General features: G+C 50.9%; 1 protein-coding gene across 3 annotated transcripts in view; it reads left to right on the top strand.

Annotated features, from left to right (window-relative positions):
- The window catches only part of SEMA5B (semaphorin 5B), a 123836-nt gene that overhangs the window by 31247 nt on the left and 69302 nt on the right, over window positions 1–23287 (top strand). The window contains exon 1 of one of the 3 annotated variants that reach the window (XM_020871290.2): window positions 3386–3454. The exons of the other annotated variants lie outside the window; for them this stretch is intronic. The gene's annotated coding sequence lies outside the window, so the exon portion shown is untranslated. Of the gene's footprint in view, window positions 1–3385; window positions 3455–23287 lie in introns of those variants that run through there. 3 annotated transcript variants of the gene reach the window in all.

Genomic DNA, 23287 nt, shown 5'->3' with positions numbered 1-23287 from the left:
GGAGCTGAGGAGCCTTCCTGTGGGTGATTACAGGGCAAGAGGGCTGGTGCAGGTGGAGTGCCCCTCCTGCTTCCTTCTCAGGTTAGGGGGTGGGTGGGTGTCGGCAGGGAGAAGGCAGTCTTGGGCTTCAAGTTCTCATGGAACTTCCTGATTTCTGTCAGACTTAAAACTCCTGAAGGGCTGAATAACTGGTGTGGGGTTGCGGGTTGGGGGGTGGGGAGGTCGTGGGTAAAGCCCCTGGCAGAATCCTGGACAGGAGGAAAGGATTCAGAGAGAAAAGGAGAAAAATCTGGATGGAGAACATTCTGGAAAACCAAGCCAAGCCAGGACCCTCAATCCACGTGGGCCCAACTCTACATACAGCTTCCTTCTGCTGCTCGTGCCTGGATCTCCATCTTGGCATCAGGCGAGGCCAAGACAGAGGACGCACCAGGCGAGGTCAGGGCAGCCAGCGCCCCTGGCAGACTAGATTTATGATTTGGCTGAGCAGGGGAGAGAGGGAGCCTGCCATGGTCTGTGGTATGAAAAGCAGCCCAGTGTTTCCTCGAGGAGCCACGGTGCCAAAGGCAGGGGCATCCATCTGGCCTTGCTGTGTGGTACATTTGTCACCCTGGAGCCCGGGCCCCAGCTGGCCTCACTTCTGCCATCTGTATCCACAGCCCCCGCCTTCAGCAGCCTCTGCTGTGGAGTTCGCAGGCCCAACAGGTGCTCTGGGGGAAGGGGTGGCTTGCTTCGTCCCTTGGGACCCTCTCCTGCTCCACCCTCCAGCTAGTGCCCATCCAGGCTGGTGTCTATTTAACTTCCCCTGAGGATAAAAAGCCTTGACATTAGAGGGGTAAAAGGCCTCAGACTGCTAGTACTGTAGTTTCATTCTGTGCTCTAGGGAGCATTGGGGTTCCTCCTAACTATCTGGAAAGCTGCTGAGAGAGGTCAAGCATCCAGGGTCCAGCTCCTTGCCCACCAGTGTACTTCTGTTTCTATCTGATCTAGATAGTCCTAGATAAGATAAGTCTAGATAAGATAGTCTAGATAAGTCCTATCTTATCTAGAAGTCCTAGATAAGATTTCATTGGAAAAATGGATTCTGTTGCTGAAAAGGAAGTTTGAAGCCCACCAATATATTCTCATGTCAAAAGGAAGATACAGAGGGCCAGAGAAGGCCAGCAGCCCAGCCAGTTGTTGGCAGAATGGGGATTAGAACCCAAGCCTCCACGATACTAGGCTGCTCCTTTTGAGGTTCTGGCCTGAGTATTCATGACCAGCACCTCCTCTCTACCCCATCAGTGCTCTCCTTCCCCCTTGCTGTCCAACAGAGCCAGGCCTACCTCTTAAACTTGGGCGCCTTGCCCTCATAGCTTTCCTCTACCAGAGGGGGCTTCAGGATGTAAACTGTGCAGTTCAGGCAAGCCTGTTTCAGGTAGGAAGTGAGAGCTCGCTGGTCAACCTGTGATTAAGCCTCTTCTGCCGCAGGGCTGATGGCAGGCCCAGATCTTTGGGAGGTGCCCCCCCCCCCCCACATCATCTCCATGGGAGTTGATTTGTGGTTACGGAGGGTTTTCTGGTGGAGGAATGGTGGCCATTCCTTTACTTCCCTCTTGGCCTCTGGAGAAACCTGGCTCTCTTCTCTTTAGGTCTCAGCTTGTCCATTTTGGCTTCTGATTGTTGGTGCTGATGCAGCCGCTCTGCAGTGATCCCTGGGTTCCATTTCAGAAAACTCCAGACTCACATTCCTCTGGGGGGAGGGATTCTATTCTCTCCTATGACTCCTGCAGCCCCTGCCAAGGTCCTCTTCTCCAGCCTGGATCGCCTTGTTTGTGTTCCGTCTCCTCTGCTCATTCCTCATTAGATCTCCAGAACCATTCTATGAAGTAGACATTGATGTTCCCAGGTTTCATATAAGGACACTGAATCTCAGAGGCGTGGCAGTTTGCTCAGAATCACTCAGCTAATAGGTGTTAAAGTCTTGGTTCTGCCTAACCCCTGAGCCTGGACAGTTACCTGCCACCAAGCTGCCTAAGTGGTCACCTTATGAGGCCAAACTGACAACCTTTTGGCCTGGGGTGGCAGAGCCTGACAGTGATCCTTCTCCAAAGCACTCTTCCCTCTATCAGATCCTTCACCCTGGATCCTGTCTTCCCCCTTATCCTCCCCCAGCTAGGGCTTCCAGGAGGGTAGCAAAGAGAGATGTGGCTTACAAGGGGCAGGCAGGGTGGGGGGCTGTTTCCTGTCCACCTTCTGGAGAATGTGCCTCGGAACAACGGGGAAGGAAGACAGTGACCAAAATGGGGACAGGAAAGGATCTGGACTGCAAAAAGGAGGAATCGTGCTGCCGACTCTTGAGAAACACTGCTTCTTCCAAAGTTGTTACCCGAGAGTGTTCAGCAGAGGAAGCTGACTGCTGACAGCAGCAGCTGTGGAGGCGGCAGGAATGAGGGGTGGCATTATCACCCTCAGGGGGGAGGAGGGGATAGTGTCTCCTGCCTGTTCTGGAATCCGAGTCTCTCACCACCCATCCCCCCTACCTCTCCATCTCAGAACCCGAGGAGAGAGGGGGCCAGAAACCTCGGGAAGATGCACTTGGCTCTCACACGTGGCTTCAGCACGCGCATGCACACACACACACACACACACACACACACACACTTCAGACCTCTCATGCTCCTCTCTTGCTCACATTCATGCATGCACACACAGTCTCTCACACTTTCACACCCATACAATCCTCTTCCAGTCTCCCTCTTGCTCACCCCCACACACAGGTGCGCACACACACAAACTCTGGAAGGTGTCTCTGTCTCCCTAAGCTAGGCTTTAGCATTGCACCACTGCAGTCTGGTCCAGCCAAAGTTGGAGTATTGCTGGAATGAGCGGTCTGCTCCATAAGGATATAGCATCCTAAAGCATCCTCAGGCGCCTTGAGGAGACTCAGAGAGGGAGCCAGCCTTTGGTGGGGTGGCACCGGGGTTTGGACGGCAGACTGCCTGGGTGCTGGTGATCGGTGTGTCACGGCTGGGGCTTCGAGCTGTTCCCAGCGCTTTTGTCTGGCGCTTGGGAGTGAGGCTTGGCAGCGTGAGGGACGATCGGCTGTCCTGCTTTCCCTGTAGCTGGAGGGAGCTGCCACAGCCGCCAGGCAGGACGCAGATATTTTCTCGCTAACCTGAACGCAGCAGCCCAGGCTGATTTTACAGGGAAGTGCCTTCTCTGAACACAGTAGCAGCAGTCTGGTTCCCTGGACTGAGAAACACTAGCGGGGACTCATCAACCCAAGGAAGCCCCAAACCCCTTTCTGAGACGTGGGAGTGGGAGTGGGAGCTGGTAGCCCTGTTCCCGGGGCTCCCCGGGCTCTGCATGACTGCTGGGCTTCCTGTGCGGGCTTCCCAGCATTGCTTCTCCTGCCGCCGCCTTCTGGTTTCCCCGTCTGGAGTTCTGGGAGCCTGTGGTGGAGCTGCTTGTGGTGAGTACTTGGACAGATGTCCCTTTGTGAGTTCACTGGCTATGCCCACATGAGCCACAGTGGACCATATCTTCAACTGTATTCTTAGAGACTAGATCTTAATTTGCCCTACCCCATGCCAATTGATGGGGTAGAAGTTCTGGGGAGCAGGGTCAGCCTGGAGGAGGACATGGGGCATTAGGAAATCTGGACTGCAGGTGTTTTTCTCAGGAGTAAGGGCACCCTGGAAGGAGAAACTTCCCTCCCAGCCTCCCCATACTGGTGTAGGAAGATGTGCCATAGAGCGTGTGGGGGGATGGAGCTGACATGCACGCTCCTCACAGGTGTTTCCAGCTTTGGGGCCAGTCTGCCTTCTTGCTGCCAAAGTGCTGCTGGCTGAAGGGCTGGGAGTACAGAGTGAGACTGCCTTTTCTTGCCCCGTGTGGCTTGTCCCCTTCTCCCTCTCTGGCATCACCATCCTGGGGCCACTCTGGTCCTTCCACTTGGACCCATGGGCTTGTGGGCTCCTGAGGGCCAGGTTGCTGCCAGCTCTGCCAGGAGAGGGCATTGGAACAGTGGCAGGTCCTCCCCTGGGAGTGCACAGTGAAACACAGTGAGGCTGGGGAGATGCAGCCCTTGGGTTGCAGGGACCTTCTCATAGCCTTGTCCTCTGCATCCTCATCTAAACCGTCATCCTCCATGGAGGTGGTTATGTTTTCAGCTGGGGCTCCTTTGGGAATGAGGAGGGCCATGAGGCTGCCGATCACCCAGTGAAGCAGTGCTTCCTAGATTCCTGCCAGGGTCCTAACTCTCCCTTTGACTCACAGCAATGCCCATCTATGTAGCACTCCAAGCATGTCAACCATCCTGATTTCTGCTCCCTTGTGATTGTACAGTCTTTGCTTGTATCTCCATAAGTTTCATACAGTGAGTACGTTTGAATGTGATGACTTCTCAGATCCTTTGGGGAATATCTTCAACCTTCCAGAAGTTTGTATAGGGGATAACTGTGCACCCCACTTTTTCAATATATCCTGATCCTTTGGGGACTGCCTAAAGCACAAGGCAGGAATGTTTTTGTTCAGTTGCCCAATCCGACTCTGCGACCCCATGGACTGCAGCATGCTAGGCCTTCCTGTCCTTCACCATCTCCTGAAGTTTGCCCAAGTTCATGTCCATTGCATCACTGATGCCATCCAGACAGGAATAGAGGACCATGATTTTGACTTATTTGAGAATTCTGATCTTACAATTCCAAAACCATGGCATGGTTGGGGGGCTGTGGTAGTGAGCAGCAGGGTTTAGGGCAGGTTTCTCAACAGGGATAGTAACACTGACATTTGGGACTGGATAATTCTTGGTGATGGGGGCCTGTCCTGTACCTTGTAGGATATTTACCAGGATCTCTGACCTCTACCTACCAGTAGCACCTTCTTTTGTGACAGTCAAAAATGTCTTTAGATGGGGGCACAGTTACCTCAGTTGAGAATGTTGGTTCCCATTAATGCCGCTGCTTCTACCATCTCTCCTTTGGCCTCACAGGACTGGGTCTCAGTGTGGCCAACTGAAGCATACCCATCCCCGGCCTGGAACTGAACTCTGGGCTTTGTGCTTTCTCTCATGTTCCCATCCAATTTAGGCTAAGGATCGCATCTAGTTCTCTCTGGTCTGTACCACCGTCCAGGTCTTCTGGTTCACATGTGGGGGTGAGGTTCAGGGATGCCAGCTAGGACTCCATCCGTGGGCTTCCCTGGTGGCTCAGATGGTAAAACGTCTGCCTGCAGTGCAGGAGACCTGGGTTCGATCCCTGGGTTGGGAAGATCCCCTGGAGAAGGAAATGGCAACCCACTCCAGTATTCTTGCCATGGACAGAGGACCCTGATAGGCTATAGTCTATGGGGTCGCAGAGTTGGACACGACTGAGCGACTTCACTTTCACTTCACTTTTCATGGGGGGTGAGATCTGGGAAGGAAAACCCTGCTGCAGGACACTGTTTTTTCCTCCTGACATTTGTCCCCAAGACCAGGATGGGTTCAGCACTCAGGGTATGTGTGATGCACATGCACTTGCTTGCAGCTTCCTGGAATGAGGTGAGCCCGGCTTTGAGGAGCGTGTAGAGTGAGACAGACATCCTGTTACGCGCCAGTAAAGAAATAAACCCATCAGAGGACTCCATGCCTTGCTTGGATTAAGTCTCGTCCTTTTAGGCAAAATGCATCTGAGGAAGAGCCAACAGGAGGAGAAGCAGCCTCTTGAGTTTCTTGTTTATTGGAGTCTCTGTGGGGTTGTGGTGTCTCTGCTCTTCATCATTCCAGGAGGGCTTCACAGAGGAGGAGATGTTTCAGAACCTGAAATGTTGTAGACAGGAGCCAGTGTGGGGAGAGAGAGAAAAACCCTTGCATCCCTTTGTCTGACAGTGAGTTTGGGGGGCAGGTGGAGAAGTTGGCTATGGAGTGCCCTTCCTTTCTCCTTGATTAGGCAGGGCCAGGCCCCACCCCCAGGGCTCCTATCTACTCTGCTGGAATTTGTCTTCGAGCTAGAAGGCAGACTTCCCTGCCCTGCCAGCACAGAGGAGGGACTTACAAGAAGCCTCGTGTTGCACAGAATTATGGTCAAATCCTGATTTGTGGGATAGAGCAGAGAGGTGCTTCAGGTGGCACAAACCAGCAAATTTTCACCTCATCAGTCTGCTGGGCTTTAAAACGCCTTGTGTAGTCCATTTGCAGCAAATTTTATCTCCTAATGATGCTTGATTCTAGCAGGTAAATTTACAATCCCCAAACAAATGGCCTCTAAAGAGCAGGGCTGAGGAAGTGGCTGCAGTGCCTCCAGGATCTGTGCTCACCATAGGCCCTGAGTCTCCGTGTTCTCACCCAACGACACAGATCTGGTTCCCTGGCAACTCTTTGGGAACCTTTGACCTTCCCCATTTTCCCTGGCTCCATCTCCCTCAAGGAGCCAGTTTTCTCGGAAAAGCTGGAAGGGCATTAGAGAAGGGGAGAGAAATCTCATTATATGGGCAGCTTTGGGGCAATAAACAGCTCTGTGATTTGCAGCTTTTGAACTTTGAGTGTTGTGATAATGCTCCGAGGTTTGCAGTTTCATGGCCCCAGACAGAGCTGGGTTCCCACCTACTATATGTCTGTTTTATTCGGGCTGGCTGGTCACATACAAACACAGAGGCCATGGGCAGGGCCAGACCTGGGTTTATATAACTTTCAGGATTGACATGAGACTCACCCAGCATGGAATGGGGACATGGGGGTCATTCAGCAGGCCAGAAGCTCTCGTGTGTTCTCACAGAGGGCACAAACCTGTGTACATGAGACCAGGCACAGACCAGGAAGCCCATTGGGAACCCTGTTGGGCTGGTTCAAGGTCAGCTTACAGGAAGAAAGCCATAGTGCCGCTCTGCACTGGGGCCTTTCTCCCCACTACCTGAACCTGCGCAGCATCAGGCGATGATGCTAACTAACTCACAGCCCTCTCTGGCCCCCCAGCAGCCCTTTTGTCTGCAGGGTAACAGTGGGCTCTGAGCCTGGGAATTGGGTGGGTGGGCAAGAGAACTTCTAATAGGTCTGGGGTTCCAGCCCAGGCCCCCGAGCAGGGGGAGGAAGTTTGTCAGAATATGTGCTGATCAGAAATGTTTTTTTTCCTAATGGAGCAAGGAGAGAGAGGTGGTGGGGGCATTTGGAGAAGGGGACCCCTGCCAACTAGTACCAGGCTGTTCCCAGCCTGGGAGACTCATCCTGAACATGTAAGCAGATGTCCCTCCCATTGGGGAGCACACTGAAGGCAGAGCCTACTTCTGCAGGAGCTGGAGGGCTGCATTCGGTTCTTTGTCCAGCTTGTATTGAGTTCTTATGAGCCTGGTGCTAGATGACGCCCTCTCTGAACAGTCCCAGTCTAGGGGAGGCTGATGGAAATGTGGTGGCCCCCACACAGCTGGGGGCGCCCAGTCAAGGTCCAGACTAATTGGTTTTCTGGCTCTTCTCCCAGCAGAGCTTTCCAGGCCCCACCCCAAGGCTTTCAGGAGATAACTGAGATGTGGGGTCAAGTCGAAGCTGGAAGCATCGGGGCAGCTCCCAAACTGCCAAGTCCTGGAGGGTCTTGTTAATCTCTGCCCCCCCAGGGCTGGCAGGAGGCTCCTCCCCAGTGCCCCAGATTCTCTGCTCTGGGTTAATTGCTTTCCACAGTCTGTTTGCTCTCGCCTTCTCCCCCTCCTCTGCCCTCTGCCTATCCTGGGACCGATCATTTCCTCCCCAGTGCCAATCTGGACCCTCCAGTGGGCCCCAGGTGGCCGGTGTTTCTGTAGATCCTACCTGGATAGATGCAGGATGGAGAGAGGGTGTGTGTGACCTTAACCTCTGGTGTGTTTCCTCTCCTCTTGGATTCACGTCCACACAGCCCTCTTCTGGTGGGGGAGGGGCTCTGGGAAGGAGGCTGGTAGTACAGTGGGCCTTCTGTATTCACAAACATAGAACCTGCAAAGGGTGCAGGAGTTGGGGGCTACTGTACTCCACCACTGTATTGATATATAAGAGACTCGAGCATCCTTGGATTTTGGTATCCATAGGGATCCTGTACCAATGTGAAGGACAGCTGTACCTGGCTCTACCATTAAAGCCCCGAGGCCTGTTCCTCATAGATGAAATGACGGGGTGCTCCAGAACAGGGCAACTCGCAGTGTGGTCCTTGGACCAGCAGCCACATCATCTGAGATCTTATTGAAAATGCAGGCCCTCGGGCCTCCCCGCAGACTGCAGAGTCAGAAACTCTGGGGTTGGGGGCTGGCAACCTGTGTTTACCATGTCCTCTGGGTGATGCTGATGCAGTTGATTTGAGGACCACAGCTCTGGAACATCTCAGGGGTCCCCTTCTGACTGCCACTTTATGGCTGGTCTCATCACCCACCTTGCCGTAACTAGTGACTTGCAGAAATGCAGTAGCTACATTCTGGAGCATAGCAAGTTATCCTGAGGGCATCATTCAATTCTCAAACTTACAAAAACAATGCCAAACAAAACCAAACCCACTGTATATACCCTGGCTTTTTCCAGAAAGAGACTCAAGGAAGCTTCCATCCCAGGCCCATTAGGAAGGAGCCCACAGAGGTGGGCCAGCCATCTAGCGACCGGTACAAGGCACCTGCAGCGCCCACCAGAGACTGAGGACTGCGGCCTGCAGGCTGCCCACCCTGATGTTCCCCACGTGCTCCGCAGCAGCATGAATGGGTCTGCCCTTTGGGATCCTCTGGGGAGGGCACTGCCCAGCGACTTTAACAGAAGAGGCCTCTTCCCCTCTTCTGTTAGCAGAATGCCCTAACATCTCGCTCCCGCTGCTGGCATTTAGCCCATCGCTGGGTTAATTCAAGCAATACTAATAACCTGTTTCCCAATGAGAAGACCCCTTGCAGACCCCTAAATCCTCCACACTGGGGTGCTGATAACAGACTAAGAATCCTGTCTGGCCACCTGCAGTCATTCACAAAACAGCATGGCAAAGGCCCAGCGCTGGACTGGATTGTGTGATGACACCAAAAGAACAGAACTTTTGCCATTGACCTCCACAGACCAGCCGTCTAGAAAGGAACAGTGCCATGGTCCTCAGTGCTTAATAAGGGCTTTCTCTCTTCCTGCCTCCCTCCTCTCGCTTTCCTTCCTTACCCCATCGCCCCCACCCCACCCCCCCAAATAAAAAACCCACTGTCCGTCCTTGGTGCAGAAGGTTGCATCAGTTTCCTGAAAGTCCTCCTCTCCATCAGGTCAGGCTCAGCATCCCGCCTTCCACTGATTCTGTGAGTGGCCCGACCCCAGCTGAGACCTTTCCCGGCCTTTCTCTCGTCTCCAAGGAGCCTGCAAGAAATGCAGCCTGAGAAAACAGCCTCCTTTCCCTTCCCCCATGGCTCTGTTCTCCTTGCTCACTCCCCCAAGCTCCCCAAGGCTCTCCCAAGCCTGCTTGCTCCCTGCCCTCCCAAACTCATGTTTTATGCAGGAATATCCCCATTCTCATGGAAAGTGCTGCAAAGTTTGGGAAAGAATTTGAAATCTCTTTTGAGAGGGTGGAGTAAAGGCAGGGTTATGGGGTTAACCTCAGCTGAGTTTTTTTCTTGGTATAGTGGCTGTCCCTTCGTGTGTGTGTGTGTGTGTGTGTGTGTGTGTGTGTGTGTACGCGCGCGCACGCGCGCGCCTCGTTTCCCTTGTACCCACTATTTGCAGTGCAGGGCTGAGGGGGAGGGCCAGCACCCAAAGACGTACAGGGCCCCCTTCCCACCCACACACATGTGTTTGGAGCCTCCTCACCTCCCAGTGCCGCATCCTGTCTCTCCTGCCTTCTGGGGAGCACCAGGAGTGTCTTACCTTGGACTGAAACACTTTCAGAAATTTAGAGCCACAGGGGTGGGGGGGAGGGGGTTGGAAAGAGATTGGTTTTTCAAATATTAGAAAGAAAATGAATGTATAAAAGTTTTTGGTGATTGTCACAAGGCCTGATGTCCCTTTGTTTCAAAATATCAAAGTAGTTGTATGTGATTGATTTTTTTAAAAAATAAGATTAACTTGTTGAGTATATCAAATTATATGTTACAGTGTATTCTGTGAATAATTCTGAGTTTCCCCTTATAAAAGCGCCTGCTCTTTCAGAAGTCTAGTGTCTCTTTTCTTCTGACGGTTTTTAAGAGGTAGTCAGAGCCTTGAACAGAAGACTCCCTCTACAATACACTTGGAGTAAGACAAAGGGCAGTATTATGTTTTCTGGACTTGGTGTTGGCGAGAAACAGAAAAGCACTTATTTTCAGAAAAGGAATTGTGAAAAGAAAGGAGAGGGAAATCTTTAAATCTCATTGAACACAATTCACTGCAAAGAACTTTATCTAATCAGCTTCATTCTCTGAGCCATCACCTTGAGTCATTTTTGATTCTTCTAACACTTCATTTTTATGGTCTTTCCAGAGTCCTAAAAACTGAAGATTTGCCTAGACTGAGACAAGTTTCTCTCTTCTTTCACATGTTAATTTATCTCTTGGTTTGCACCATGTTTTCCTAAATATGGTCTAGTTCTTTCACATGCAGGAGGAGACTTAGGGAACAGATTGGAGCCATATAATGGTGTGGCCATCACGGGGGGAGGGATTTGCTTGGGGGTCCTCAGCTTCCTCTAAACCCAAACCCCAAAGATGCCTGCTGCCTGCTGGGTCATGTTTTGTGTGTGTTTTAGTAGTTTTATTAAATACTGTGACCCTCTCACACCTCCACAGATCTGCCTCTGAATCCTGGACCCAATACTTTAAAAACTTGGGTTGCTGAGGACAAAACTTTCCCCTATCCTTGACTGAAGTAATTTATTTTACTTTCCTCCATACTTATAAGTGGAAATGTACTTGGATTCCTAGGAACCATTGATTTTTCTGTAGGTCATTTAGAAAGGAATGTCAAACAAGGTACATCATTATATGCCAATGAAAAGATTGATGTCACTTGTTTAACATAAAATCTTACTGCATAATTTTTAGAAATGATTTAGGAACATACAAAATACCCCAAACTAAACACATTATTCATTCTGAAAAAGTTTCAGAGTATAGAAATATATTTGAAATCATATATTTCAAAGAAGTCTTTGTCCCCCAATATAGGGGGACATTTTATTTTTCTCTTATGTACTTCTGGGCCTTCACATTTTCAGTCTTGTCTCTGGGGAATCTCCTATATTAAACAAATCTAGAATAAAATCCACCTTTCTTTTTTTTCCTCTGTAGCTTCCTTGTCATTATTCTCTAAAAAAAAAATTTATGGTGTATCCAGAATTCTACCATGGCTTTTGGTTGGATCAGGGGAGCCCAAGAGTGTTGTAGAGGAAAAGAGCAAAGTGATAAAGACACAGGTCCAAACAGAGGGCTACAGATGGACATAAACAGACATGGACAGATTAGTGGTCCCCAACTAACAAGTGATGAAAAAAGATAACAACCCCAGGCACTCTCCTGATAATGAGTCCATCTGGGGGGCAAATGGGATTGTCGGGGCAATCTAAGCACCTTGGCAGGCTTCTCATTAGCTATGGACATGGGGTGGTCGGGCAAGCAGACCCAAGGGGAGGGTCCACTCTGAGACATTGGACTCATCTCTGCAGTTTCCAAAAGCTGGGGATGGCCCTATGTAAAAGAACTATGGGCCCCCTTGGGGGAGGCCACCAATGAGAAGAGCTGGGGGAGATAGTTGAAGAATTATTGACAAACCCCCTCTGTAGCAAACCACTGTAGACTGGTAAGGATGGTTTCTTTCAGCTTTGCCAGCTGTGTATATATACTCCTCTTCAAGCAGGACCAGAAATAAGGCTGATGAATGAATATCTTACTAAAGGCCAAACCAGAAGGTGACCCGCCCGTGCCTCTCTTCTCCTCCCTTTGTTCCCTTTATATACCATGTTCCCTGCCACACCTTTCCTCTTCACAGCACTAGTAATGGAGGGAATAATAGAAGCTAACATTTATTGAGCAGTTACTTCATGCCAGGCTGAGATGATCTGACCCTGGCCAAACAGATCCTGCCAAATTCTTAGGTTCTTTTTGGTAAACATCAGTACCTGCAACCATCAGGGGTAGGTAAGGGCTATGGGTCTCCTCCCGCTTCATTACAGGTTACCATGGAAGGCGGTGTCAGGCCAAATTCTCTCTACAGACAGACTTTATTAGTAAGCCAGCACAAAACAGTCATGCAGCCTGTTCTTTGAAGCTCAAGGCAGTCCCATCCCCCTGCTCTTTTAAGTGGCCCGGTAAGTTTCCTTTAGACAAATGTCAGAGGACTTGACTACCCATCTGGTTCATGCGTCCTGAACCTTGGAGGAAATGTTGAAGGAGGTGGAGCTGTTCAACGCAAAGAGCTCAGGCGAGGGGACCCTGAACAATGACACAGCTGACTGGTCGTTTGTGACACTCCTATGATGTATTTTTTACTTCTGATTTTAACTGAGACATTATAAAACAAATATAGAAAACCACAAAATACATATTTTACAAATGGCACTTTATATCACCACCCAGGTCGAGAAAAAGAATTTGGCAGTTGCTTTAGAAGCTTCTTTGTATTCTAATCTCAATCTCCCCCAAAAGGTAGCTTGACTTCCTGTGTGTCTTTTTTACATTTGTTTCCATGATGATTTATTACACAAAAGATATACAGCCTTAGCTTCCTGAACCCAGAACAAACCATGATTCGTGGAACCCGCAGCAGAAGAGGTTTAAATTAGACTGCAAAAGGAATTTCTAGGAGTTTTTACTCAGACACAGTTCTGGTTGGGGGCAGGAAAAGGAAGATCACCCTAGTCCTAGGGCTGCCTTCAAAGAATTAGGCTGATGGGATGCCCCTGGCCTTCCCTGATCAGCAGATGAAGGAGCTTCTGTGATTGGGGTGATAGAGATAGGGGGCCCCTCATCCCACTGGCTAGCCTTGGAAGTCGCCCGGTGTCGGGGACCCCTCCTTCTGCCATTGGAGGCACGCTCTTCCTCCTGCAGCCTCTAATCCTGCCTGAGCCGGTCAGAGAGAGTGACTCTCGGAAGAAAGAATGACCAGCTGGGGGACAGGTCTGGGATCTGAGCCCACCCCATTCCCGGGTGACCAGGGCAGCCGAACAAATACACTCTGGCCCCAGGCCCAAGGGACAGCAGGCAAGGTGCCTGGAGGAAATGGGGCAGTGGAATAAGAGGAAAGTGAATGGTGTCCCTGCTTTCCCTCCGTTTAGTGTGTGGTTTCCATGGGGCCCCGAGTGTGTTTACAGGCAGCAGACCTGCATGGGGGGAGCCCCGGGGGACCTGGGCTGTGAGGCTGCAGGGACAAGAAAGGGAAGACTGGGGGTTGAGCAGGGAGGGCTGGGGCACTTGAAAAACCAAATAAAAAGTTGGCTGTCAAATGCTTTTTGCCAACCATAGTCAATTCTTAATTATCCCCGTAATGGGAAGGAGCAGTGGCAGGAATGATTCAAAGCCGCAAATAATCCCAAACCATTTAAGCTACATGATTTTTAAAAGAGAGAGAGGGAGATTTCCCTTCCTAATGATGTCTGGCTCAGGCTGATGTTAAATGAGGGAAGTATTAACAGTGAGCTCCCCAGGGATCAAGGCTAGACCTAGTCTTATTTAACATGTTTATAAATTATTTAGAGTTCACAGTTCCTGATTTTGTGAACGGGTGCCGGGAGGGGGCTGTAAGCACTTCCAGGAGCCAGAGGAAACCCTCTTCCAGGGGTTATGTACTCACTGGAGGGAATTCCTGAAGTGGGAAATGAGGAGATTGGAGGTGTCAGGCTAACCAGACCAACCTCACAGGAGGAACATGGGTCAGGAACCCACACCCCGCCCCTGGTCAACAAGCCTGTGGCTAAAAGGAGTATGATGAGTCTTTCTGTGGAACTCATGGCTCCCAGCTTCTCCCTGAATTAAATGCATTTAAGGCCCTCCATAGTACAGTCTCAACCTCCTCGCCCATCACCCCAGCCCTGCTCGTGACATGAGGAACAGCAGCCTGCAGGACCTGGTGACTTGCCATAGTCATACAGCTAAGTGCAAAGCACTTGGAACCGTACCCAGAGTCCTGACTCAGACCTCTCTGTCCTTCCACGTCACACTGGGTCCTGGCTGACTTCCACCATCACACCTCACTTTCCTGCCTCTTCTGAATCTCCTGCCAGGGTTCTGTTGAGCTCAGGTACCACCTTGGAGGAGGAGACTTCCTTGCTCCAGAAATGCTCTCTGTCCCTGCTCCAAAAACTAGTCGCTGATGCCACGCTCTGCCTGTTTGACAGACTCAGAGCTCTTGTCCTCATTCCCCAGAAGTCCTTGCTTGGCCTCTCCTGCTCGCAGACCCCAGTACTCTGTCTTGCCTTTGGTGTGCGCTATCCAGGGAACAGTTGAGTGGAGAAGGAGGGGAAGGGAGTAGGCGGTTAGAGCTGACTCACAGGCCAGGTGTGCCCTGGGGGACACAGTGACCTGATTTCCTCACATAGCCCGCCCCTGCTGGTTTTCACAAGTGGTCCAGGGCGGGCTGGCTGCACAGGGTCTCGGACTGGTGTCAGGCCCTCCGCTTATTGCACAGGCAGCTGTCCCACGAGGTGCCCCATCACCTGCCCAGCATCGTCACTACACCCTGCCCAACGAAAGTCTCTGCAGTGGAACCAATTCTTCACATGTCTCTCTACTGCACAAGGAAGTCTGAGATCTATTCCTAACCCACGGGAGAGCAGCCCTCGATTTGTGGAGGTTGTGTGGAGGGGAGAGTGCGGGCACGAGGACATTTACACTCCTGGACTTGCAGGAACCAAGTATGTGCACATGCCCATGTTTATGGGGCCACTCCTGAAACTGTCCATTCCTGACTCACCAGGCCCACAAAATGCTGCATGATGACATGCCCTAAAAAATTACTTGAAGACACATGCTACAGCACAGACGAACCTTGTGAACATTATTCTAAATGAAATAAGCCAGTCACAAAAGGACAAATAATGAGTGATTCCACTTAACACGAGCTACCCAGAGTAGCCAGATTCGTAGAGACAGAAAGTAGAACCGTGGTCACCAGGGGCTGGGGGAGGGGAAATGAGGAGCTAGTGTTGAAAGAGTACAGAGTTTCAGGTGGGGAAGATGAAAGTTCTGGAGATGGTTGGTAGTGGTAGTAGCAGTGTGAATGTAGCTAATGCCACTGTATACTTAAAAAAATGGTTAAAATGCTAAATTAATGTTATGTATAATTAACAATTAAAAAATTTTAGGGGCTTTCCTGGTGGTCCAGGGGCTAAGACTCTGAGCTCCTGATACAGGGGAGGGAACTAGATCCCACATGCCACAACTAAAACCTGGTGCAGCCAAATTAATATTTTTAAAAAATTGTAATAAGGTGAGCCAGTTCTCTGCCTTGTTAGCCTGAAGGCATGATCTTCTTCTGGCCTTGAGGTTTTCAGGGAGGGTGGGCATGCCCTGCCAGCATCCCACACCCTGCACAGGGAGACCTTCCGGAGCTCCAGGAGTCTACAACTCGGTGACTCATCCTGGGACAATACATTTTTGCATGGGGGTTGGAGTGGGATAGCTGATAGCAGAATCCACTGGAAAATGTAGGTGACATCAAAAGCTTCCCGGTGATGAAATGTCAGGTCAGCTGGTGGGTAGGGCCAAACAGAGAGTCAACTTTACTTTGCATGCTCAGCCGCTCAATCATGTCCAACTCTTTGTCGGACATTGAACTGTACCCTGAACCAAAGGCAACCCTATGAACTGTACCCTGACAGGTTCCTCTGTCCATTGGATTCTCCAAGGATGCTGGAGTGGGTTGCCATGCCCTTCTTCAGGGGATCTTCCCAACCCAGAGATTGAACCCAATTCTCCTGCACTGCAGGTGAATTCTTTACCGGATTGAACCACCTGGGAAGCCCAACTTCACTTCCCCCCACCCACCCCCCACCACCCTGTCGTGTGTAAGGCCACACATTTGGGGGAGAAAAGTAAAGTCATGTCTACAAGTTGCCGGCCTGGAGTTTGGTCTGGTGTGCTGGTTTGGACAGAAAGACCAGCCAAATGGCCAGGGTTACAGTTGAAGGTGTTGGAAACAGCCTGCCATTTGGTTCTGACCTGGCCCAAACAGGATGTTTCTAGAGTAGAGCTCTGCAGGATAGAGAGGAAAGCAGGGCTTCTCGCTGGAGGACTGATTCACCCTAGGTGCTGTACACATGCCTCATGCAGAGAACGGAGTTGCTTCATAAATGCATGTTCAGCTCAAAGGGGTGCAGGACAGGGAAGGAGGCACCCTCATTCCTTCTGGATGTCTCATTCCTTCTGTACCGGATCGTCTGTCTGAGGTGAGGCTGACAGTCTACCCAGACTCCAGCAGGAAGGAAGCATTAGGTGGGGCCATCTCAATTGTGAATCCCCTCTGCCTGTTAAGGCTGTGGCTGAAGTGCATATGGACTTCATATCCAAAGTCTCTGAAATCTGATCGTGGTGGCAGGCAACCCTTGAAGCTGGCAAAAGGCAGCTTTAGCACAAATGAAAGTAAGTGCTATTTACACAGCAGGTAGTAAACTTATATGGAACTCATAACCCCTGGAGGTGGCGTAAGCTAAATATAGGAATAGACTCAGGGAGAGTGTGGAAATGCTTGTGGATGACAAGCCATAAGAGGTGTTCAGGGGGCGCTGGGCTATGGGCCGGCTTCTGTTTTTCTCTGGAGGCAGCCTGAGTGCTCTCAGAGATGGAGTGGGCCGTCCTGCCCCTCAGCTTCAGTTCTGATTTGTCTCATGCTCTCTGCCTCACTTTATCGGTAGAGTGATGGGCATCTCCAAGCATCCCTGGTCATCCCCTCTAGGAGACTGCCCTTCAGAGTCTTGAGGATTTTTGACACCAGCATCCCCCACCCCCATCCCACTGATATTCTTGGTTTTTTCCCCAGGCTGCAGAGTCTCAGTCCTTTCGCCTTTCATTTCAAGATGTGCTTTATACCCCATATCTCCCTTTGAACCCCTGTACAGCCACTGTGTGATCAATTTCAGGGCTGGCTGAGGAAGGTTGACAGGACCTGGCCAGGATGACTGGAGTGAAGGGAGCGTGGTGGCCTTGTGGTCACACTGAAGTGACTGAAACAGAGCAGCCCTGAGCTGCAAGACACAGTACTGGAGGCCAAGGGGTCTGGAAGAAGGAGCAGCTGTCAGCTTCCTTCCCTGTCCTGCACCCCTTTGAGCTGAGCATGCGTTTATGAAGCAACTACGTTCTCTGCATGAGGCACGTGTACAGCACCTAGGGTGAATCAGTCCTCCGGCGAGAAGCCCCGCTTTCCTCTCTATCCTGCAGAGCTCTGCTCTAGGCCACCTGGCAGAGGCCTCCATCCTGCTAACTCTGTGTTATGGGGCGATGCCGGGACTGGCAGGGAAGCCTAAGCAACACTGAGTTTCTCTTTCGGCCTGACTCCCTCCACTCCCAGGCTGGTACTGTTTAGCTCTTAGGGTTTTCAAAGATATAACTTTGACCCCTGGTCCGCGAGAGTCCATTAACAAATAAGCTATGTCATATAAGCTTCTGCTGTCCTGGATCGATTTTCCTCTTTCTGCAGGAAAGGAAGAGTGCTAACTGCCTGGCGTCTGGGGTGCTGTGGGTGCCCGCGCTCTGCCTCCCCCACGGGCCTGTGAACGTTCAACTGCTTGCTTCCCCAGCTGAGTGAGTGGTTCTTTTCAGGAGCAACCGACTGCACACAGATTCCTGAGCCATGATCTCATCAGCTCGTGAGAGGCTGTGCACGTCCACCAATTCCACTCACATGGGAGAGAGGGGGGCAGTTCAGGATCCAAGTGGGGTCAGGAGAGGCTCAGGGGTTCACCCTTTGGGTTAGCGCCAGGGCTGCTGTAGGCACAGGTCTAGTCCTCCATCTCCTGTGTCTGCAGACGTTAGTGTGGATCCACTTCAGGGGCAGGACTGGCTGGCAGGCTCCCCATTTCCATCACTACACCCACACCAGAGCTCCCAGGACACAGTCTTGCAGGGGTGGCCCAACCCTAGCTTGGACCCTTTCCCACCCACACTGTCGTCTTCAGCATTCCTGTACTCAGCAAATATTTATTGAGTCCAACTGCAGTGCTTCCCAAAGTGAGCCCATGGAGATTTTGGATTGGAACCATCTGGAATGATGGTTAAAATGCTGGCTCCTGGGTGCTGTGCCAGACCCCATGTATCAGAATCTCTGGGTGAAACCTAGGGATCTGCATTTTAATGCGTTCCCCCAAGTGATACTTTTGTGCCCTAATGTTTGAGACTTGCTGACTATGATGGGTAATTTTGTGTCAACTTGATTGGGCCACAGTGCCCAAATGTTTGGTCAGACATTATTCTGGATGTTTCTGTGAGGCTGTTTCGGGATGAGATTCACATTTAAATTGGTGGACTTTGAAGAAAGCAGATTACCCTCTACCCTGTGGGTGGGCCTCATCCAATCAGTTGAAGGCCTGAATTGAACAAAGACTGACCTCCCCTTGAGCAGGAGGGGATTCTGCCAGGTGATGGCCTTCAGACTTGAACTGCAACATTTGCTCTTTCCTGGACATTTAGCCTGCCAGCCTACCCTGCAGATTTACATGGCTAGACAGCTATATAATTCCTATAGTTCTGTTTGTCCAGGGAATCCTGACTAAAACACTGGCTTGCTATATGCAAGGCTCTGGCCATCACAATCAAACCTGGGCAGATGAAAGCATGCAGACCCCTTCCTGGCCCCACCCATCTGTGGTCACATGCTCCAAGGTACCAGGGAGGCTGGTGGGGCAGAGCAGTAAGTGCCGTCGCCTTGCCCTGACTCTGCTGTGAGTGGGGTGTCCCAACCTTGCTGGCCTCCACAGGACAGGGTTTAGCTTCTGTTGTCAGACTTAAATAAAAATACAGAGTGCCCAATAGAATTTAAAATTCAGATAAACAATGAAATATATGTTAGCATAAGTATATCTCATGTAATATTTGGGATATACTTGTACTAAAAAATTATTTGCCATTTATCTGCAATTCACATTTCACTGGACATCCTGTATTTTATCTGAGAACCCATGAAATGAGCAATTGTTTCCTGCTAATTACAAAGCCCTTTACAAAGGGCTTTATCAGGTGTGATCTCTTTCTTTCCTTGCGACAATGGGGAGGCAGAGCAAACATAATCATCATCCTCATTTCACAGCAGAAACTGAGGCTAGGAGGCTGGCACATGTTCCCAACTGAGGTCAGAGCATCCCTGGCTGCACAGTGGAAACACCTGAAGGACTTTTAAAGCTCTAACATGTCTTTGGGTGATGCGTGTGATGTCTCCAACTTTGAAATGTATCAAAAAATAAAATAGATGAATGTGTGGGTAGAAGGATGATGAATAATATGTGAAAAGCAAATACAGCAAAATGTTGATGATGGAATCTAGGTGGTGGGTATACAGTTGTTCACTCTACAATCTTTCAACTGCTTTATATGCTCAAAAATACCTATAAAACCTCGGAGAATAATGTGAATACATAGGCCCCACTCTAGACCAATCAGATAAGGAACTCTGCAGGCAGCAGTATATTTTCAAAGCTACCCAGGTGATCTGATCTAACCCATCACTTCTCTGTATGTACCAGGAACCACCTGAAGGATATGGGTACCCTATACCCATGGTTCCCCAACTGAGAGTTGCTCAGAGTCTGGGTTCCTCAGAGTCCTCCCCAGACTTTCTAATCCAGTAGATTTGGGGTGGGACATGAGAATTTACATTTCTGACAAGTTCTCAGGGCATGCAGATGCTGCTGGTCCAGAAACCACACTTTGAGGAGCACTGCCCTTACATACAGGGCTTCCCTGGTGGATCAGTGAGTAAAGAATCTGCCTGCCGTGCTGGAGATGCAGGAGACTCACATTCAATCCCTGGGTTGGGAAGATCCCTTGGAGGAGGGTATGGCAACCCACTCCAGTATTTTTGCCTGGAGAATCCCATGGACAGAGGAGCCTTGCAGTTTATTGTCAGTAGGATCCCAAAGACTCAGACACGACTAAGCACACACGAATGCATGCCCTCACACACACAGCCAAACACAGGATGGATAAACCATATGCCTTGTCCACCAGCAGAAGAAGCTGTTAGCTGTGCCAGGGTCAGAGAAGGCTTCACTGTAGAGTGGGTATTTGCATGAGCCTTGAAGGATGGGAGGTTTCCATTGTAGGGGAGGACATTTTGTGTGAAGGGTATAGTAGAAGCAAAGGGACGGGGGTAGGCAAGTGCCTGAGGGGTAGTGAGGTTTGGGGTGGAGAGGGAATGGCCAGGGAGGAGGCAGGATGAATAGTTTGTACCAGATGGAAAGAACATTTGGATTTGATCATGTAGGCATTGGGGAGCTAGTGGAGGCTTAGCAGCAGAATAATGGGACCAAATCATCCTTGTTGACTATTGTTCTGGCAGCTCTGTGTGGGACGGATTGGAGAGGAGAGATGAAAGATAGGGAGCGGATTTCGGAGGCTATTGTGAGTTTCTGGAGTGAGCGCTGTGGAGGGTCTGCATAATCACAGCTCTAATGATGATGATAAAATAATGGCTGATATTTGTTGAGTGCTTTGTAAGTGCCAGCCGGTGCTGGGTGCTTTTGCAAACATTTCATCTTTACACTGCCCTGTGTGGTCTCACAGATGAGGAAACCGACTGATGGAGAGGTTAAGGAGTGCCCAGGCTGGGATGTGAATGAAGGGCTCTGCATTTAGTGTGAGCACTCACACAAAGGCAGGGAGGGTGGCCTAGGTTAGGAGGCCAGCAGGTCCCTGCCTTGGCCCCCACCTCTGCGGGTAGTCATCAGTTTTCTCAGCACTTCCCCTGCCCAGGCTGAGGCCTGAGCCAGGAGAGGCACAGCTGGATGGGGAGCATTCACTACATTCCTTCACCATCAGCGGGCAGAGTTTGCTTTCCTGGCACACAGGGGCCCAGCTGTGCCTCCCTCCACCCCTCCCCCACCCTCAGCCTGCACCACTCTCCGTCCCTCCCATCCAGTCCTCCCCACAGCTGCCTGCAGACCACATCTGCAAGCACTTGACTAAAGCTTCTAGAAGCAAAACGATATTGCTTCCTTCTCCTTTCTATCAGAGGACACTTCAGGCACCTCCCCAGGTTTCCTGTGTTTCAGATGCTCCTCCAACTGGCCCTGACCATGGCCGGTCTATGCCCAGGCAGCTCCATTATGGAAATAGAGGTGGGTGGGGGCGGGAAAAGACCTGCAGGGTGAGTAATAAAGTCCTCATAGAAAAATGCCTGCAAATAATAAGCCTGTGAGCTGTCATTCTTATTATAACTGAGCTCTATGAATGTGGAGCTTAAGAGACTTTGGCACTGATGACCAGGTTTCAAGAGAGACATTCATTAAGCACTGGAAGGGCTTTGTCAGAGCTTGACCATCTTTCTGTCTCTAAGAAGGGCTGCTTTGATACCGGGTCAGAAAGCGCTCACTGTACTTCTCTTAAAGACCCCCCTCCTCTCCTCTCATCCCCTGGCCCAAGGCTAAAGCTCTCTTCTGCCCCCCACCAGGCCCCAAGGCCTGTCCACCTGGAAGGTCCTTGAGCACGTGTCCTGCCCCCCACCCTCACACTAGAAGGACCAGTCACCTAGTTCGTAGCTGCTAAGGGCTGAGGGAGCAGGGAGGACCTACATTATGCACCTGCAGGAGAAACCTCATGAAATGAGTCTGAACCTCAGGCCTGTGCGTATGCATAGGTCAGTGCATATGCACACTTGCATATCTGGGGCAGTGGCAGGGATGCAGCCCCTGCCTGGTCTTTCTTCAGACCCTGCACAGACCTGCCTGTGCAGGAAAAGCGGTCTCAGCTGGCAAGAGGGGAATGGGAGCACTTCCCAGAAAGACTTGCTGGGGCTGGATGCATCTCCAGCATCTCCAAAGCCGCAGAACCCGCCCCATCACTCACCCACCTGTGAGCCTCCTCCTTCCTGGACTGCAGCATAGTGTGTGTGGGAAGCAGGTGGGGGATGCTGTGCCTGAGCCCTTTCTGCCCTCAGTCAACTATTTGCTGCCAGGTGGATCTGGGTGCTGATGTAACATGCTCGGAGAATGGCAGTCATCTCCCAGATGGCCTGTGACCTTATCCTGATGAGTTGTGACACAATTATGTTCTGGAAGTCCAGGAATCTGAGCTGGCAGGACCCAGATTAAGAGGAACTACGCCTGGTGACAAAACCCTCAGCCCTCCAGGAGGAAACCCTGGAGGGATTTGAGGCACCCCAGGATCCTCCCTGCCTCCTCACCTCCCCGCCCTGTGCTGGACTCCAAGCTGTCTGCCTGCCCTGGGAATCTGCAGCCCACCATGTCTGTAGTATTACACAAGTCCTGCACAGACTCCAGCCTCTTATCCCTTCACTGTTTTATTTGTTGTCCAAACAGCACTGTAAGAGCAGTAACAAACCAAAAGGAGGAAGGATCCCTCCATTCATGACAACAGATGAACCACTGCGTTTTCTTTGTTCGCTTCTAGTCCCTGTCCTTATTCATCCCTCCCTCCTTTCCCCTCAACCCCTCCCCCTTCTTTTTCTTCTTCCTCTCTCCAAGGGGAAAGGGGGAGACTCCAGAACCTTCTATAGCCAGCCTTCTCTGCCCTACTCATCTTGGGAGTAAGGGAGGAGACCCACTTGCAGCACAGAGGTCTGGGGTCCTGTCCTCAGAGGTCTGGGGTCCAGCCCTCAGCTGGCTTCATCTCCAAAGCTGGACTGGACCAACCCTTGTACCCTGAACTTGGCAGCTCATTGGCCGGCTCCTCTCAGGAGTCTAGAGGCCCAGGCCTGCTTGGCAACCTGACTGAGAAGCTGGGGGTGGGAAGGGAGAGAAGGATAAAATGTAACCCGAACACACAGAGAAGTCAGGGAGTCAGAGACCTAGACTGAGATGAGCAGTCATCCCTTCTCATTCCTGCTTTAGTCTCAATGCTGCTCACTCCCCAAAGAGGGTATTAAGAGTGGTTTCTCAGGGCACTTTGGGATTCAGTCACTTCTAGCTCCCAGATTTCTGAAACAAGGTATGTAGACTAGACACTCTGAATTACCTGTCCTAGGTCGGTAGGGACTCTCTCAATTTCAGACTCCCAGCCCCAAGTTGCTCGAAGCCTTAGGTAGTGTGAACCATCAAGACTTGACTTGGAGCTGGATGCAGAAGGGAAGGCAGATCTGGCTCATCTTCCCCATCCAGACATTTGGATCTGGGGACACTTTCAGGTCCTCCAACTTCTCATCTGTTGAATGGAAGGATGGCAACCTGCCGGCAGACTTCACAGGCGATCTGATGGGGTCCTGGTTGCAAAAACCTTCAAGAGCCCATCA

The sequence above is a fragment of the Odocoileus virginianus genome, chromosome 4 (genome assembly GCF_023699985.2).
Source record: "Odocoileus virginianus isolate 20LAN1187 ecotype Illinois chromosome 4, Ovbor_1.2, whole genome shotgun sequence".
Taxonomy (NCBI): domain Eukaryota; kingdom Metazoa; phylum Chordata; class Mammalia; order Artiodactyla; family Cervidae; genus Odocoileus; species Odocoileus virginianus.
This window is presented reverse-complemented; position numbering and strand designations above follow the sequence as displayed.